Here is a 19,430-nt window from a genome sequence, read left to right as displayed (position 1 = left end):
GAGAGCCATGACTACAATACTTCTATGGGCACTCTGCACTTGAAAAATGCTTCTCATCTCAGCAATGTTATTGTCTATGCCATAGCAGCTACTTCCTCCTTGTATTTCTAACACAAAGAGAGAAAGCAGTGGCTGAGATAATTCTTCCTCTTCAACAAATGGTGAATGTACCATATGAAGAAAGGAGCAGTGCTGCCTCTTGCAGTCTTATGCTCCCTACCCAGGAGGATGACATTTTGAGATTCCCAAACAAATCAAGCTCTATCATTTTCATTGTCAAGAAGAAAATGTACAGTCTAACCTTAGCCTAAAACTTTTTTGTACAGGGCAATAGTAAATAAGCACTCTTGAACTGATCAAAGGATCCTTGTTGTTGAAGCTTCTTGGGCTGACAATGTAATAAAATTAATTGGCATTCTAAATATTACTAAAGCAGTGGCTGGCATGTTTAATAAAGCTTTTCATTTGAGAAAATTAGCACTCATCCGGACAAGCACTGAAATGCTGTTACTTGGGAGGGGGAGAATTCAAGGATCTGAGTACAATTTAAATAATTATCAGCATATTTCTGTTCTTAAAATGTTTCTAAAATTACAGGGAGATTCAGTGCAATCTAACTGTAAGTGCCTTTTGTCTGCATATAATTTATTGATCTCATTTCAATCAGTCAAGCCCATTCACTTCACCACCTACACTTTCCACATAGTAACCAAAGATATGCTTTATAACCATGGATAGCAAAATCAATAACATGCCTTTTTATGGATTTTGATTAGAACTGATGACTAATAAGCTAGCAGCTAACAATATTTGCATTGGTTAAATCTTACGGCAGATAACAATCCTTTTTGCTTTATGTTTAGCTAATTGTTTTCCTAGGTTTTAGAGTCCACTGAATATTATTAGTGAACACATCCTACACTCATTATGTTGCATCAAATCTACAATCAGACAGTCAAAGGGCAAACTGACATACCTACAATGAAAAAGAATTTGGAGCTATTTGGCATCTTGGACTCACAAAGTAAAACTTATTACTGTATGAGCCAGGAACCAATTAGCTTGCCACTATCATCAACCTCTTAAATTTGTCTGCTGAAAATGAATGAACCCAGTGAGCAACACAAACACTTTCAGTCAACACCCTCCCATATGTCTAGTAGTGAATGCTTGATAATTAATAGAAACAATTGAACATAATACTCTTATCTATTCCAGATCTTGACCATCTGGAATAATTATACAAATGAAGGTTGAATATCATAATCAAGTTGAAAACCAAATTGGCTTGCATTTGACAGATGTGCCATCAAAATGTGATGAAAATTAAGTGACCAAGGAGAGATGATTAAGAAAACAATATCAAGCTGTTGGTAAAACTAAACTGTGGCCCCCATGCATGTCCACATTGCTATAAGTAATGGAAGATAAACCATAGCCACCAGCCATTATAGGACGTTTTGCTTGGATTACAGCAGTCAAGATAGGAATGGATCCAACCAACAACTTATCAGGCAACCAATGTTGCCATCCAAGCATCTCCCTCTGCTTCAGTCCAGTTAACTGATTCAGATACTGAAGGCTGTGAGTTCAGCTACAGTTGTCCAACATGTATGGAAATAGTTGGGGCATAAATTTTGTTACAAAATAAAATGTCAAGCTCCAATGTTTTCAAAACGCATTCAAAATGCATGACAAACTTGCCACAGATGAAAGAACATGCTTTTTAGTTGTACTTTAAGGTGCAATTGCTCCATTTATCAGAGACTCATCCTCTGCTTTGAGCTAGGCTTTCCCTTACTTTGAAGTTTCTACCTTGACAACGCATGACAACGATGTCGAGAAAGTTTGAGAATTGCAAGTTAACTACTGAACTTTCCCATCCTCATGCATAGTGAACCATGCACCCAAGGAAACAAAAGATTAAGTATTGATCAAATAGGAAGAAGAATCTCCTCTTCACACATAAACCCAGATGCATTCAGTTAAACAAGGAAGAGTACTTGGAGGAACAATTCCATAAGCCACAAAGATTCATCACTCTTGCGATAATAAATTGAACAGAACTGTACCCTCAATTCATCAGGTTCAAGGAAATGGCAAAGAAGTTGCTTCATTCTAAGTTTCTGAGGATTTTGGTGATGCCTAAGGCTAGTCATAATACTGGAGAATAAATCTGAAATGGTACAATTAACATGGATAGTATTATACCCCAGGTTTGACAGCTGATGAATGCAGAGATAGAATAAAGACTAGCCAGAAACAGTTTAGTTTAGTTATTAGGCGTTGAGTGCAAAAAAACAGGAGAGCATTTCTTGCAAATTTTCAAATCTTAATGTCTATTGTTCTTGGACTGAACCAATACCTCTATCTAGACCAATATAAGTAATCTTTACAATTAGATTTAAGACAACTTAATACATTCAACTGCTTTTGATGTATTGCAAGGTTATCAAACTTCTGTCATGCGGGCCAAATGCATCACATGTTGGCCACACCCACACCCTGTTTAGTGAAGGGGGGAAAAGTGCTGATATGTCATGTGATGCTGCTATGACAACATGAGCTTAACACACCTGATGTATTGGATTCAGTCACTCCTGCTCAGCTGAGCTGATAAAATTTCTTCTTTCAAAATGGCTACTTTGAGATCTGCAAAGGAGTATCCAACTCATATGCAATGAAATATACACCAACATAGGTAACTATTCCTAACCACATGGCAAGATGACACAGCCTGCATTATGACCCAGGTGTTGTAATTTCATGTTTGCATCTAGACATCACATATAAAAACATTAGGAACAGATCTTATGTTGTAACTTCACATTGTGCATTTTATCACTGCTGTACCAAGGTGCCTAGGCACACACAGTTGTTTTAAATAATCCCACCCCCAAAGAAATAGGATAACCTATCACAACTCTCCAGCATCACTTGTATTTCAGTCCTACTGATTATGGATCCCCGGCAAGGAAAGTAATTTACAGAGCTGGGCTTATGAAACTATTGTGATCAAAAGTAGCTTCCCAAAATGAGCATTCCAAAGACTGAGTTCCAAAGTTACTAATCTGTCTTGCCTATCTGTTTAAAATTGTCTTTTTAATTATATTTTATTAGGCATACAAAAGACTAGAACTAGCTCAATCAACCAGGAAATAAAGGGGGAAAAATACAGAACTGTGATTAAGGTAGGCAAACTGGCTTTTCACTAATCCCTCACAAGCAAGGAGTATTTTCAACCAGGAGCTAAGGATTTACACAGCAACTTCAAGCAGTTTAAATAAGTTTGTTGGCTAACAAGGATTGCTGTTATAGATCACAGACTTTGCTGCTAAACTTGCATTAAGCTGATACAATCTCTTTAATGTTATCTGCAGCTTTTGATCACACATGCACGTGCAATTTACATATTGTCAGCTGTGGATTTGTACTCAGTTCAGATTTCACACATTGTTCCAATGTTACTTATGAGGAAACATCAAGTGTTCAAGGAGGACAGAAAAGCTCTTCTGGGGGGCATGGATAAACAAAGCCCTCTACTCAGGTTCGTGTATTGCATGTCACAAAGTCCTTGTCTCTGCTTTATGATAAATGGGTGCTGAAATATTGCATGAGAAAAAGTGAGAGAGTGGGCTGTCTTAGTTTCCTTAGCAGATGGAACCATTTTGGATCTGTGGACTGGCAGTGGCACCAGCAAGATGGCTGCACACATACAACCTAATCCTGCACATACGCAAATAAAGATTGTTAGGAATATGGATCATGTAACAGCTATTTGGGTTAGAAATATATAAACCAGGATAGACATTTTAATACTGTCTCTTTAAGAGCATGCTAAAAACTGTAATTGGGTGTGGTTACTCAAACGGCCATAAGATGCAGCCAGAAACCTGGGTTGTTTAGTCTTAGTCTCAGAAGAGAGTATGTCTGAGTGAGTCTCTCTGTTTCCTTCTGTTGGAAAGTATTGCCGTTCCTCCATTTTTCCTAATTGACTGATATTTCTGGATTTAATGTAAGTCTGATACTGAACTGTTTTTGACACTGGAATTTGTTACTGAATTATCCCTGGATTGAAAAACTGACTGATTTACCTGTGAATGACTTTGGACTGCCTATTTTGAACTTTGCTTAAACCTTTCTGGAAGTAAAACCCTACATTTACTGTACAGTGTATCTGTATGCTGTGTGTGTATTATTCAAACACTATTCTCTATACGTCTCCCTGTATGCGCTCATTCTCCTAACAGGGAATTACCTCAACAAAGATCTGTGTGCTCGCCTGCCGCTTGCATGGTTCGGTTTCCAATGGCCCAGAGTTGGGGAACCCAGTATAGAGTTATCACTGCTTTCTGAGATTTTATTTATTTATTTGATTTCATTTCTGTTCTATCTCATTCAAAACTCAAGGCAGCTTACATAAGGCTCCCTCCTGCTGTTTTTCCTAGGAAAAAAAATCCTGTGAGGTTGGTTGGGCAGAGATAAATCCTGGTTCCAATCCTTTAGCCAGTATACTACATAACATAAAGACAAAAATAAAATAACTTAAGAAAAAAATCATTTCTTTTCCCTAAGGATAAAATTATGTTCTCTTCTTTAGCGGTTCAGGTGTCAAAGGAAAAGAAGGTATTGTCTTCATTTTTCCTTATGCTATATTTCAATATGTCCACACATACAAAAAAACAAATGAATAAAGCTAGCAGAAAAGAGGTCAATTCCTGGCTAACCAAAAATATAATTAAGAGAACAGATTGCCTTATTTCACATAGAACATTATGTCATAATATGGTTCAATTTCTCATTTACATTTATATATAATGCTGGCTGGGGAATTTTGGGAAGTCTACACAACTTAAAGTTGTCAAGATTGACAAACAATGAGCTATAGGAATATAAAGTTCATTATTATTTGTTATTGTTTTTGTTTAAAATAAAAAACCCAACTCTTTACAGCTTTACTGTTTCAATTGTAATGTTATTGTGCTTTCATTTTGATAATTGTTTGAGGATCTTATGTTGGATGCCTAGCACCACTTTTTTCCATTGTAGCTCAGATCTGATGACATCCTGGGACACTGGGAAAAAGTGATTGTTGGTTGCAATGTGCTCTACATGGAATTGCTGAGAAGCTGCAGCTGGTGCAAAATGCAATGGCACAGGCAGTTATGTGTCCCCCCCTAGAATGGTACAAATCACATCACTACTCCACAAGCTGCAATGGTTACCAGCTTGCTTCCAGGTCCAATTCAAAGCCCTTCATAGCATGGAGTTATCTGATAGTTCATCTCCCCCAATCACATTTGTCTGTCCTATTATAACCAGCAGAGAAGGAATGCTGCAGATGCTGTCTACTAGGAAATTACATTTGCAGGGCCCAGAAGGTTGGCCTTCTCTGCAATGTCACCTATCTTGTGGAACTTATTCCTCCAGAAGTGAGATTAGCTCCATCTTTCTCAATATCTTGCAAATCCCTATATTATCAAACCTAGGAGTCCCAAGGGACTAGGGAGATTTTGCGATGGTTCCCTTACTGTAGTTAAAACCATCCTCTCTTGTTTTTAAATTGCGATATTTTATGTACTTATTGTTTTTAATTAAGAGTTGTATCTGCCCAGAGTCACTTCCATATGAAATGGGTGGCTATATAAATATGCTAAATAAATAAATCAATATGCTAGAGAATATTCAGAGAAGCATTTCCAAAATTATTCCCCCCTCCTGAAAAATAAAACAAACAAATAAGCAAACAAACAAATAAATAAATAAATAAATAAATAAACCCAAAGAAAATCTCAGCTGTTTGTTAAATATGATGCTCTCTCTGAAAAAAAAAATCCAACTCTATTTAGTTTAGGGCATCAAGGCTACTGCTTAGTTGTGAGGAACCTGACAATTCCAGATTTGATGATCCAACTAATTTGGTATCGTGATGCTGGCAGCTCATGATAATTGGATAGGAATATACATGCTGAGGAAAGCAAAACAAGTTGTTTATCACTGTTTTTAGCAGCTACAAATGGTTCTACTTGCCACTGCATAAGGAAATGACAGCTATTTCTAAAATTTATGTGAGTAATGAAAAAAAGATGGACCAGACATGAAATCAAGTCCCTACTTTAAACGTAAACTGGTTGAGACTCTTATGCATCCTTAAGCTAATAAAAATTTACAGTTTACAACAGGTCTAGTAACAAACTGTAGCAGATTACTGTTATGCATTGGTTAAAAATACATTAGCAATATGTATCAAGATCGTTCATAGGAAGAGAAAGAAATGAACCAAAAATAGGGTTTTGGGTAAGAGAAATGGGCAAAGTATGTTTAGTTAGATCAATAGAATGGAATAACTAAGCTGGAGTACTGAAAGGACACAAACATAGAATTAACAAGTTAGAATGACTGGCTATTCAGTTTTGCATCCTTGCTAAGAGAGCAATTAACGCAATAGGTTGGAGAAAGCATAAACAAGAACTATAATAGCAACATATAAAAATGCCAGCTACAGGGTTAGTGAAAATGTTTCCTTTAAGTAGTTGTGGTATGAGGAACAGCCAGCTTGATGGTTTAGGATGGGATGTGCAATTTCTACTAGTTTGGGGGACAGACTACATAGGAAGGAACAAACTCAAACTGAGCTCAGTTATAGAGGGGGAGGTCAAGGGACAAAAAGAATGCTTTAAGCTCTTGCAAAACCTACGTTCTCTCTACCACCTCCACTTTTGGGAAGGGCTATGCAGGCATCAGACAAATACTATACTTTTCGTAAAGAACTCAAGATATCCTTCAGATATTCTAATGTTAGTACCTTGAATTGCTATACAATCAGAAAATGATGCAAGATCCAATCTCTGTCGGTCACCAGGACTAAAGGTTTATTCTTTTGGGGGGCTCACATTAGAATTCATTATCAGGGAACTTCTCTCTCTACAGAATACATGCACTGTGCTGTTCTACATATTGTAAATATTTGGATTGGATCCTGCAACATTTATCCTGGAACACATATATTTATTGTCAAGGTTCCAAGTAACTGACCCAATGCAATCAAAACTTGTTGGAGAATGAATTATCTTCATTTGTGAAACAGAAAATGAGTATAAAAGCCCTAAATTTGTGTAACATGACCCAAAAACTGGACACCTAGAAGCACTCAGTCCACTACATTTTCAAGAGCAGCTTCACAGGAGTCATGAGAAGTGTCCTAACAAAAATTGCAACAGCTAAATAAACGAATATGGACAGTGTGTAGTAATGCTTTCCTCTTCTCTTCCAGTAGAGACATTTAAGAATACCATTCAGTTGGAAACTGAATGGTAACTTCCATGAGGTGGAAGCTGCCTTTGCTCTCCAGTTCAGTTTGTCTACTGACTAGTACTACATTAAGGCTCAAGTTTTTATAGTCTCTATTCAGCTTATTGTTGCTTTCAGATAAAAGTTCTTGGTCTCTTTGATTCCACGCACAAAGAAACGATAAAATTTGATACCACGGGCATATTGATGACATCCAACTCCCAAACTTGCAAGGGCAAGACTTTATTAGTCATTTGTCTCGTTTTCCTAATAGCTCCTGTTAATCTATTCAAAGTACTGCTCACTGGGAATTTGACTTGACAGTGTTTTAGGGAGGAGTTCTGAAATTAGGCCAAGGTTTCATGAAATTAGCTAGTAAGCATTATGAACTCTAATATCTTGCCTATAAAAGATAAATTAGAAAAAAAAATCCAGAGTCAGGGTCACATAAATGCAGGACTTTTTTTTACCATTTATTTAACTATTATAAGAATATATTTAAGCAAACCCCACTAGTAGACCCCCCTCTAGCAAATTTAATCAGCCACAATAGAGAAGGATCAAACTAGGAAATAGTTACCTCTCAATCTTTGAAGCAGATAGTCTCCATTCTCCCATGGAACAATTTGATGACTCTACAACACTCAAATGAAAGCTGCCTATAGTTGTCAGGTAAACCATGAAATTGTGAGCAATGACACATGAAATCTAGATGCAAGATATACAATGCCTGCCTCTAGGCACAGTTACTCTACTTTGGACAAAACTCATACCATGTTTATTCAGGCAAAAAAATCATAATGCAACAAAATGAATGATATACATAGAAAGAATTCAACAATTTCTTGACAATGATAAATGACCACCAGGTACACACTCTCAAAACTAAGGGGTGTTGGTGAGATTGAGGCAAGGCACAGAAAATATGTCTCTTCATTTGTTGATTCTTATTTATTGCTCCTCTTAAAAATCTGGATAGCATTATTTGGTCAAGCTGATTTCAGCTTCCTCCTCTAGTTAGGCTTCTTTCACACTTGCAGCCAGCTCAAAAGTTTCCCCAGTCCACAAAGTTTTATTCTAACTCCTAAATACCATACTGAGCCTAAACAAATAGCATTTTAAGATATGCTGATAATGGGCAGCAATTTTAAGACTGCCTGGGGCTTACACTCTAGCATATACTCTAGCTACTCTTCATTTGCTTATTCATTTTCCAACAACATCTCTCTTTATTTGGGAATGCCTTAAGGGCTCACAGTCAAATGTACAAACATAGAGACAATATGCATCTCCTTAGGTGGTTAATGCCTTGAGTCTGCTCTTCAAGGCCAAAGCTGAAAAGCATCCTAGGTGACCTATAAAATACTCATCTACAAATGTGTTGACTGCAGGGGTCTCTGCTCATCAAGTGCTTCAATCCCCTTAAATAGATGTCTATCTACATGTTTTAGTCCATTTAGTCTAAGGACTATGCATAAAAGAAACAAATCTTTGGACTATAGGAACTTAAAAGTTATATTCTGAAGACTGCCTAAGTATCAAGAGCCACCCAATAATATCAGGAATAACAAGCTATGGGTTTATGTTGACTTAAGCCCATTGTTTAAGAGAAAACCTACAGCTAAAGCTCATGTACCAGATCCTCAGCTGCATCTTCTCCAGAAACATTCGTTTTTCAAAGAAAAATAAAGAGGCTACACCTGCACCTAATATTAGGCCAAAATTTGTTTCATTCATGCTTTATTAAACAAACCAAAAAACAATATACAATTGACACTGTAAATGTGCAAAGTATGCTGATGATATACATCTTTGTAAGAGATGTTGTTCAGGTTCTTGCTCAGTGCATGGAGCCTCTAAGAATCTGGATGGGAAATAACTACTCAATCTGGGGTGGAGTAGTTGTAGTTTGTTGGTCCCTCAGGGTCAGGGCCAGGAGTATTGACATCCTTAACTCTGAATGGGTTAATACTTCCCTGACAGGTTTGGTGCACAAATTGGCAGTCCTTGTAGTTTCACAGCTCTTATTAGAAGATCAGCCATGGGCTAGAGGGCATTTGCACAAATTCATCTGTGTGCCAATTACACACATTCCTAAATCAGGAGGCCTTACACCTAGGCACTTGTGCCTTAGCCATCTCCCATTTCAATTATTACAATGCATTCTGTGTATAACTTCCCTTAACGACTATTCACAATTTGCAATTGGTCCAGACACACAGTTCTGGGTGACCCATGGTTCATCCAACTTACGCGAGTGCTACACTGACTCTTAATTGCTTTCCAGGTGCAATTCAGTTCAATAATGTGGTTACTGCAGGTAATCCTCAATTTACAACCATTTGTTTAGTGACCATTCATTTAGTTATAATGGCACTGAAAAAAATGAATCATGACCGTTTTTCACACTTACAACTGTTGCAGCGTCTGCATGCTCATGTGATCAAAATTGGGATATTTGGCAACTGGCGTTTATGACATTTCCAGTGTCACGTGATCACATTTTGTGATTTTCTGACAAGCAAACTCAATGGGGAAGTCAGATTTACTTAACAACCATACTAACTTAACCAGTAATTCACTTAACAACCATGGCAAGAAAGGTCATAAAATGGGGCAAAAATCACTTAACTGTCTTGCATAGTAACAGAAATTTTGGGCTCAACTGTAGTTGTAAGTTGAGGACTACCTGTACCTTTAAAGTCCTATGAGGCACAGGGCCAAGTTATTTGTGGAGCTACATCTTCCCAAGGGCACCTGCCTGTCCCAATGTGTCAGAGTGTGAGTGGGCATTTCTCAAATGCTGTCATTGGATGGGATCTTGGCAGTGTCCCTTTCTCAGTTTTTGCCCCAACCATTTTCAACAGCTTCCAAACTTGAGGTCTGAGAGGCCTCCCACCCTTTTAGCCTTCTGGTGAGGCTGGTTGGAGGCTGATTGCTCTGGTGCTTGGTGAGGATGGCTCACAGCTTAACCCTGAGGCATTTGAGAACGCTGTAGATTGGGTAGCCAGAAATTATCTGTAATACAACTGTATGAAAAGTCAATGCATCATATCAGTACAGCAGGTTAAAAAAATTGATATTAACGATGTAATTAGAATACTTCAGATCAAAGATGATACGTCCGGTAGCATTTCCTTTTCAGCAGTCATCCTTTTTAGATAATTACTGAGGAGGACCAGTTTCACAGCAACTGCATACTCTTCCACCGCTCCCAACAAGACTATCTAGAGCATCCGTGCAGGGAAATTACTTTTTCCCTTCATCCAGCCCTGAAATCAAGATTACTGCAATCTCCACCTGCCATTTCCAAAGGGATCAAATATCCAATTTTTAAGGTTTCAGCATTTCCAAGGAGGTGGATACCCAATTTCCAAAGTTAATTTCAAATCAGACTTAGTGCTATGAAAGCACAGTGTCAGAAACCATAGCACGGTGGGTGGGGTGGGGGTAGGGATACAGAATGCAAAACCCATGCCATTTGAGGACTCAGCAGAAATCTAATCCTCTAACATCTGGATAATCCTTTGCAGAATATGAGGCTGTTTATGGAGTTTCAAAAGCAAAGTGGGCTATGCTTCTGCCAAGCATGTCCTGCAAAAGAAAGGAAAACATGCAAGCTAATCTGTATGAATTACACATGAAACCCTAAATAGACATGAAACCCTAAATCGCTTTAGCGTTATTAGAAGGCTGGATATACTGTTTAGTGAAAGGGTCCCACGCAGCTTTGATAGACTTGTTACAGGCGTCTGATTCCTCCTGATTAGATTAGACAATAAATTCTTGGTATTCGCATTGTTCAACTCCCACTGCAATCTGTAAATTAGAATTTCAGACCTCAGAGACTAGATTCAAATTGGATTAGTGGATCGAGTCCAGGAAGAGGTGGGAGGGAAAGCATTGAGAGAAACCCAGAGGGAAGCATACAGCAGTCCACACACACTCATGGGCACATAAGCTAACAAAATAATTAAATAAACACAGAGAGACAACAAGCCACAATTTGATTAGGAGTAAATTAAAAATATAATTAAAACAAAAACAACAAAACAGCAATTAAAGAAGTGGAGAAAGGAATGAATTGTCACTATTAATTAACAAAGCAGGGAGATTATACCTTTAAATGTTGTTTTTCTCCAGCTTAGACTGTGTGGGATTTTAATGCAAGGACTCAGCAGAAGAGACCAATTTTCATTTCTATTGTTGAGTGAACTAATGTGTAGCAGGCTGGGAACTGCATAAATACACACTGAGTAATAGAAGAGCTGTCTCCAAGATTCAAAATACTAAGAAGAAAAATATTGCTTTCTCTTCTATCTGAATGAAGAAAACATAATTCATACATAATCTACATCCACTAAACTTATGCAGGTAGGGTTCTCACCTAATATGGCTTACCACTGTAGTCCCCTGTAATAAAAGAAAGGTTGCACTGTATTTAAATGTCTCTCCTTCCAACAATCCACATCTATTTAACCCACGTAGATGTACACTAATATCTATGACACTGTAATGTGCAACACTAGTTGGCTTTCAAGAGTAGCTGCAAAAATGAGTCAGTTTACTTAGTACTAAATGTGAGCGGATTAAATTCCTCAAGCACCTGTAATTCAGAGTGGTACTTATAAGGTACAATCTGCATAACCCACTGTTCTGAAACAAAACCAAATTTCAACAAGTTAGATATGGTAAAAGCAGGGTATCAAAGAAGAAGACAGCTTCTTGTTCAGGGGTGTCAAACTCATGCAATCATGACAACATCATATGACATATCAGGACTTTTTCCCCTTTCACTAAACTGGGTGTGGGCATGGCCAACACATGACACATCTGGCTTGTGGGCCGGGAGTTTGACAGCCCTATTCTTGTTGGTTATGTGATTGTGATTTAGGCACTTGGCAATTATTTACAACAATTGTAGAGCCCCTATTGTGTTATCACAATTTGCGAGCATCCCCGCCAGCTCCCAATAAGCAAAGTCAAAGTGAATTAAACCAGATTTGCTTAATGCCCAAGGCCAAAAAACAAAAAGGTAAGACAGGGTATAGTCATATGATGACTCAGTTATTGATTGCATCACTTAGCAATGGAAATTCTGATGCCAGTTGTGGATGTAAGTCAAGGATTATCTATAAAGCCACCCAATCAATGTGCATGGTGTGTGTGTGAGGGGATGCACAGAGTTAAAAACAACAAACAGCAGTAAAAGCAGTTGCCCCCAAGGCAAGATGGGAGAAAACAATTTTTAATATTAATAAAAAACATTAAATAATAAAAACTATTGCGCTAGAGACAAATTTAAACAATGAGAAACAATTCCAAAGGCCAATAAAGATGGGTCTAATACCGCCATCATATTTAGCTAATGTCTAGAGTTAGTGGTGGCATTAGAGGCCTTTGGGATCTTAAGGCAAACAGAATTATGGCCCCCTGTAGCATAAGAAAGGCAGACTATCAAAGAAGACATGCCACCCCAGGCCCCACCAAATGTTTAAATAATAGGACCTGGACCATACCCATCCTGTCTGACCTTATCAAATGACCAGGATTAATTGTAGAAAGATAGTCCCATAAATAACAAAATCTTATTCCATAAAAGGCCATAAAACAACCAGCATCTGATTTGTACCTGGAAGCCTACTGGTAACTAGCATAGCTAGCAAAGCAACAGTGTTACATGAGTGTGCCATAATGTTCCCATATCTACTCACACTACTGTATTTGGATCAGTTATAGCTTCCAAGTGCTCTTCAAGGACAGCCTCATACATAACAGATGTTCTGAGAATTATTCTTGTTCAAGTCTTCTTTCTACATAATTTTAAATGATGCACAAACCTCTTATTTTGCATCTTGATCATTTAAATATCATCACTTGATTCTAACAACCACAAAATCTGGCTTGATTCTTAAGGGCTGCAAACATCGGTCCAGTTTCAACCACTTGGGTTTGAGGAACTAAAAACAGAGCGAGAACCACTTAACATTCAAGAAAATTTCAGTCTGCCTAAGAGATACTCCCACCTAATCAAAAGCAGAAGTACTGGTGGTTTATATTACTGCTGCTCTCTCCATTATTTTTAGTCTGATAAGCTAAATTACTATTTCCAACACAATTGTATTATGTTAAGGCACAGCACAATTAAATAAGCAGGCCAGCATCAAAGTCAGTGCAAATATATAATGGGGTAAAAAACAGTTTCTTTCCCACATAATTCCTCAAATATAGGCTCACACATTTCTGCATTTTAAAATAGAGCAACACATTTACCTTTTGGTGAACTGTGAAATTGCCTCTCAAAGTGCTCCAGTTACAGCTTCCATTTTGATGGGATAACAATCCCTGTTCTTTAAGGTGGGTATTTTGCCATAAAATCAGTTCTGGGTTGGTAATGTACAGAAATTCTGGACTAAACAGTATAAATATTCCACACATGTGCACAGACAGACAGAAACTATACATTTTAGAAGCTTTAAAAATTCATGAAGATTTGGCAGAATAATCACAGATGTTACTAATTAATTATACGAAATCCAGAAACTATTTTCCAAGACAATTCTTATGTTTTGAAATATCCTTTCCAGCATTCAACAATAACATTTTGTTATTGAAAAGGGGGGAATAATATATACTGGTCAAAAAAATAAAGGGAACACTTAAACAACACAATGTAACTCAAAGTCAATCACACTTCTGTGAAATCAAACTGTCCACTTAGGGAGCAACACTGACTGACAATCAATTTCACATGCTGTTGTGCAAATGGAAGAGACAACAGGTGGAAAGCATAGGCAGTTAGCAAGACATCCCCCATAAAGGAGTGGTTCTGCAGGTGGTGACCACAGACCACTTCTCAGTTCCTATGCTTTCTGGCTGATGGTTTGGTCACTTTTGAATGCTGGTGGTGCTTTCACTCTAATGGTAGCATGAGATGGAGTCTACAACCCACACAAGTGGCTGGGGTAGTGCAGCTCATCTAGGATGGCACATCAATGCGAGCTGTGGCAAGAAGGTTTGTTGAGTCTGTCAGCGTTGTGTCCAGAGCATGGAGGCGTTACCAGGAGACAGGCCAGTACATCAGGAGACGTGGAGGAGGCCGTAGGAGGGCAACAACCCAGCATCAGGACCACTACTTCCGCCTTTGTGCAAGGAGGGACAGGAGGAGCACTGCAGGAGCCCTGCAAAATTACCTCCAGCGGGCCACAAATGTGCATGTGGCTGCTCAAACGGTCAGAAACAGACTCCATGAGGGTGGTATGAGGGCCCGACATCCACAGGTGGGGGTTGCGCTTACAGCCCAACACTGTGCAGGACGTTTGGCATTTGCCAGAGAACACCAAGATTGGCAAATTCGCCACTGGCGCCCTGTGCTCTTCACAAATGAAAGCAGGTTCACACTGAGCACATGTGACAGACGTGACAGGGTCTGGAGACGCCATGGAGAATGTTCTGCTGCCTGCAACATCCTCCAGCATGACCGGTTTGGCAGTGGGGTGGCATTTCTTTAGGGGGCCGCACAGCCCTCCATGTGCTCCCCAGAGGTAGCCTGACTGCCATTAGGTACCGAGATGAGATCCTCAGACCCCTTGTGAGACCATATGCTGGTGCGATTGGCCCTGGGTTCCTCCTAATGCAAGACAATGCTAGACCTCATGTGGCTGGAGTGTGTCAGCAGTTCCTGCAAGACGAAGGCATTGATGCTATGGAGTGGACCTCCCATTCCCCAGACCTGAATCCAATTGAGCACATCTGGGACATCATGTCTCGCTCCATCCACCAATGCCACGTTGCACCACAGACTGTCCAGGAGTTGGGGGGTGCTTTAGTCCAGGTGTGGGAGGAGATCCCTCAGGAGACCATCTGCCACCTCATCAGGAGCATGCCCAGGTGTTCTTGGGAGGTCATACAGGCATGTGGAGGCCACACACATTACTGAGTCTCATTTTGACTTGTTTGAAGGACATTACCTCAAAGTTGGGTCAGCCTGTAGTGTTTTTTTCCACTTTAATTTTGAGTGTAACTCCAAATCCAGGCCTCCATGGGTTGCTAAATTTGATTTCCATTGATAATTTTTGTGTGATTTTATTGTCAGCACATTCAACTATGTAATGAACAAAGTATTTAATAAGAATATTTCATTCATTCAGATCTAGGATGTCTTATTTTTGTGTTCCCTTTATTTTTTTGAGCAGTGTACTTTCCCCCTCAATAAGCACAGAAGTTGAAAGAAAAAAGGAGCCAAATTAAAAAAAAAAAAACATTTTCACAGCGGTGTTGCACTACGCTTTTAAAATCAGGTTAGCCATTACAGCAGTGAAAGTGGAAAGATGTGGAACAGCTGGAGTGAGAAAGGACTTCAAACACAGTTATCTAATAAATAACTTGGCTGTTCTTCTGCAAGGACAATCCTGGCTTTCGTGAGTCATGTCCTGGTAAACTGACAATCAGACTACTGTAGTACATAGTTGGTTAGGTAGTCCATTAAAGCTGCCCAAAATCAGCAGCTGGCTCAGGATGCAGCAGCAGGAATGGCAAGCGACATCTCTTTAAAGTCCTAGATTACCCCTGAAATAATTTCAATGCTTGTGATTGCCTTCTGACTCCACCTTCAACATTAATGCAGTATTTTGCGAGTCCTATCATGAGTCCCATCATATACTTGATACCAACAATTAAATTTGTTTTCTCTGTGTCAGGGTTCATTTTATGGTACAAATTGCCAAGTGGAGTTGAAATTGGCTTCCTTCTTTTTACAGATCAGTTCTACATTTAATTTCTCCGGCCTTTTAATCTCTTTTAATGTTTTCAATATTTTACATATTTGACTGTGTTTTTATTATCATGATGATATCTGTGCTATTTATTTAAGAAGGTTAGATCTGCTGATGGAGCAGGTGGCATTTAAATGTACTAAACACACACAGCTCCTCTACTTTAAGGCAAAAGAGACAGACCAGACTGAATCTGAGGAACTCAGCCCAGATAAATTTGGGACAGTGGGAGTCTTGATCAGAGTAGTAAACAATTTTTTTTATTCCTTTTTTTCCCCACAATCCCCCCTCCCCCAAGTCCTACTATGTAAACAATTCTTTTTATTCCCTTTTTTTCACAATCCCCCCTCCCCCAAGTCCTACTACCCTTACATAGATGAGAGAGATGAGAAAAGAATGTCAGGAGTTTATGCCAGTAGTATGCTAGCAGGGTCACCAAAGGCATGAAGGTCACCCCAGTTGCCCAGCTAAAGCAAACAGGCACCAACCATGGGGCAACAGTCACATACGAAGATGCTGGAGGTGAAATGTCACTTTAGTGAAAATGAGAAAGGCATTTTTTCATACCCTAGTAAGAAAGGCCAAATGGTAAACCACTTCAATAGTTTACTAAGAAAGTCCCATGAATAAGCCATATCAAATGATTCACAATATAGTTCCGGATGGCAGGCCCCTCAGGTTGGACTCAACATGCTACTGAGGAGGACCTGAGGATCTTTTGCAATACTGACAGTTTGACTAGAGCCTTTGGAACATCCAGTTGATGTTGCCCTACAGGAAAAGAAAATCCAATGCTATTAGAATGATAGTAGGAACATGAAACATAAGAAGCGTGAACATGGGAAATCTCAAACGGTAAAAGATGAAATGAAGCAACTACATATTGACATCTTAGGTACCAGCAACTTCAGATGAACTGGGATTACATACTTTGAGTCAGAAGATCAAACTGTTTATTACTTAGCACGTGTAAAAGGAGGAAAGGTATTGCGCTCAAGGTTTACTCAACCTTCTATCCTTCCAAGGTGGGTAAAATGAGGACCCAAATTGTTGAGGGCAATATGCTGACTCTGTAAACCGCTTAGAGGCCAAGGAACATGAGTCATTATTGCTGACACATTCTGGGTAATTGAGAAAGGCAAAGAACATTTTTTTAAATCCCTCAATATTTTAATTGATTAAAGAGAGACTTAAAATTGTACTGATCATGTGAAGGTGTTGAATGGGCTTAGAAAAATGGGAATTCCAGAACATCTTATTGTTCTCATGCGAAAGCTTTATACAGGTCAAGAAGCCACAATACACAGATGGCAAAACAGGATAGCTCCAGATTGGCAAAGGAGTGCAACAAACCTGTATACAACCCCTTATTTATTCAATCTATATGCTGAATATAGAGGCGCTGGTTGGAAGAGGAGTGTGATTTTAATATTAGAGGAAGAAACATCAATAAATTATGCTGCCCTGAGGACACTACACTTATAGCTGAAAATGCAAAGGATCTGCAGTCTAATACTAAAACTTAAGAAATGTAATGATAAAACAGGACAAAAATTAAATATAAAATATATCAAATTAATAACAACAGGCACAACAACCTGACTGAGAACTGATAATGAAGATACTGAAATGGTGGATAGATTCTACCCTTTACAATCAACCATCAATAATAAAAGAGCAAACATCAAGAAATAGATCACATACTAGCACTTGCTACAGCAGCCATGAAGGCCTTTAAAAAGATGCCTAGATATATCTATACCTAGAAAGATCACTAGAGTTCAAGCACTGTGCCCTATGATGCTCAATGGAAGTGAAAGTTGGACTTTGAAGAAACAGGATAGAAAGTGTGATGAAATGTAGTCAGGATTTCCAGGAGGGAGAGACTGCATCCCAGAGAAGGAAGAGACAGAAAAATGTAGTGTGTGAAGCTAAAATGGCTCCTCCCTAGGAGTTCTCAAAGTGTATGTTTAATGGTGAAAGTCTGCTTTTGTGTAGCAAGATTTCTATCTATAAGTGAGGAAAAGGAAGCGGCTTAGAAGAACTTCAAGATGTCTTTCCTGGTTTCGGAACCTGCAGAAAGAATATTCACATTTTTGAACATTGGTGATGGAAAATACTTGTAAAATACCACAGAGAAACACCTGCACACAGAGAAAAAATAACTTCAACAAAAAAAAAAAGGCTGATTGAACAAATCAACCCAGAATCAAGGGGCAAATGATGATTCAGATTATATTACTTTGGATACATTACGCAAAGACCTATCTCTCTACTGAAGGCTCTAATGCCGAGAAAGGGAAGGAAACAGAAGAGAAAGACCACCAGTAAAGTGGATGGACTCACCTATAGTGGCAAAGGGTATAACATTGGAAGATCTGAAGGGCCAGATTAGGATCAGATCCTTCTAGAGAAAATCTATGTGTTATAAGATCAACACTGACTTGATAGCACACCACCAATCAATCAATTTTATACTGCCCAACTCCTATATTGTTGTACAAAAGGAATTGCAAAATACAAATATCAACTTAAGGTAATTATCTTGATTCAGGTTTCCATAGACAAATTACATACTTCAACTGTAACTTCAAGAGAATGTAGAACATGGAGCATTTATATGACACAGAAAATATTATGTGACCCAGAATAACAGGCAGAAATATTAAAAGCTAGGTTATACTGACATCAATACATACTTTATCTCAGAATATCAACTCTCCACCCAATTTCTTCCTGGGCAATTTATTTCCAATCTATGGAATACAATAAGTGCTCTGTCCTACATACTGGCAAAAAAAATCAGAAAATAAAAAACAGGCTGAATAGTCAAGACCTTGTTGATGATCCAAACTCTGTCAAGGATCTTGGAGTACTCATCTCTAATGACCTAAGTGCTGGAGCCCACTGTAACTACATAGCCAAAAAGGCGTTAAGAGTTGTTAACCTAATCTTACTTAGCTTTTTCTCTGGTAATATTACACTAATAACTAGAGCATACAAAACATTTGCTAGACCAATACTTGAATACAGCTCATCAGTTTGGAACCCACATTACGTATCTGATATTAACACAGTTGAGAAAGTCCAGAAATATTTCACAAGAAGAGTTATCCACTCCTCTACTCGTTGCAGAATACCTTATGTCACCAGACTCAAAATTCTAGACCCAGAAAACCTACAACTACGCTGCCTTCGGTCCGATCTAAGTATAGTATATAAAATCATACATTGCAATGTCCTACCTGTCAATGAATACTTCAGCTTCAACCATAAAAACACAAGAGCAAACAATAGATACAAACTCAAGGTTAATCGCACCAAACTTGATTGCAGGAAATACGACTTCAGCAACAGAGTGGTCAA

The 19,430-nt window shown here is 38.6% G+C and overlaps 1 protein-coding gene and 1 long non-coding RNA gene across 3 annotated transcripts in view; both read right to left on the bottom strand.

Annotated features, from left to right (window-relative positions):
- Positions 1 to 19,430, bottom strand: part of CACNA2D2 (calcium voltage-gated channel auxiliary subunit alpha2delta 2) — a 681,501-nt gene that overhangs the window by 447,343 nt on the left and 214,728 nt on the right. The window lies entirely within an intron of this gene.
- On the bottom strand, positions 9,014 to 13,068 carry LOC148132053 (uncharacterized). The gene is made up of 2 exons (XR_015747280.1): positions 13,005 to 13,068; positions 9,014 to 10,884 (listed from the first exon to the last, which is right to left on the bottom strand). It is a non-coding gene; the product is annotated as an uncharacterized LOC148132053 (long non-coding RNA).

Source organism: Notechis scutatus, chromosome 2 (assembly GCF_049901735.1).
Source record: "Notechis scutatus isolate UNSWTSFEM ecotype Mainland chromosome 2, rNotScu1.2, whole genome shotgun sequence".
In the NCBI taxonomy this organism is placed as follows: Eukaryota; Metazoa; Chordata; class Lepidosauria; order Squamata; family Elapidae; genus Notechis; species Notechis scutatus.
This window is presented reverse-complemented; position numbering and strand designations above follow the sequence as displayed.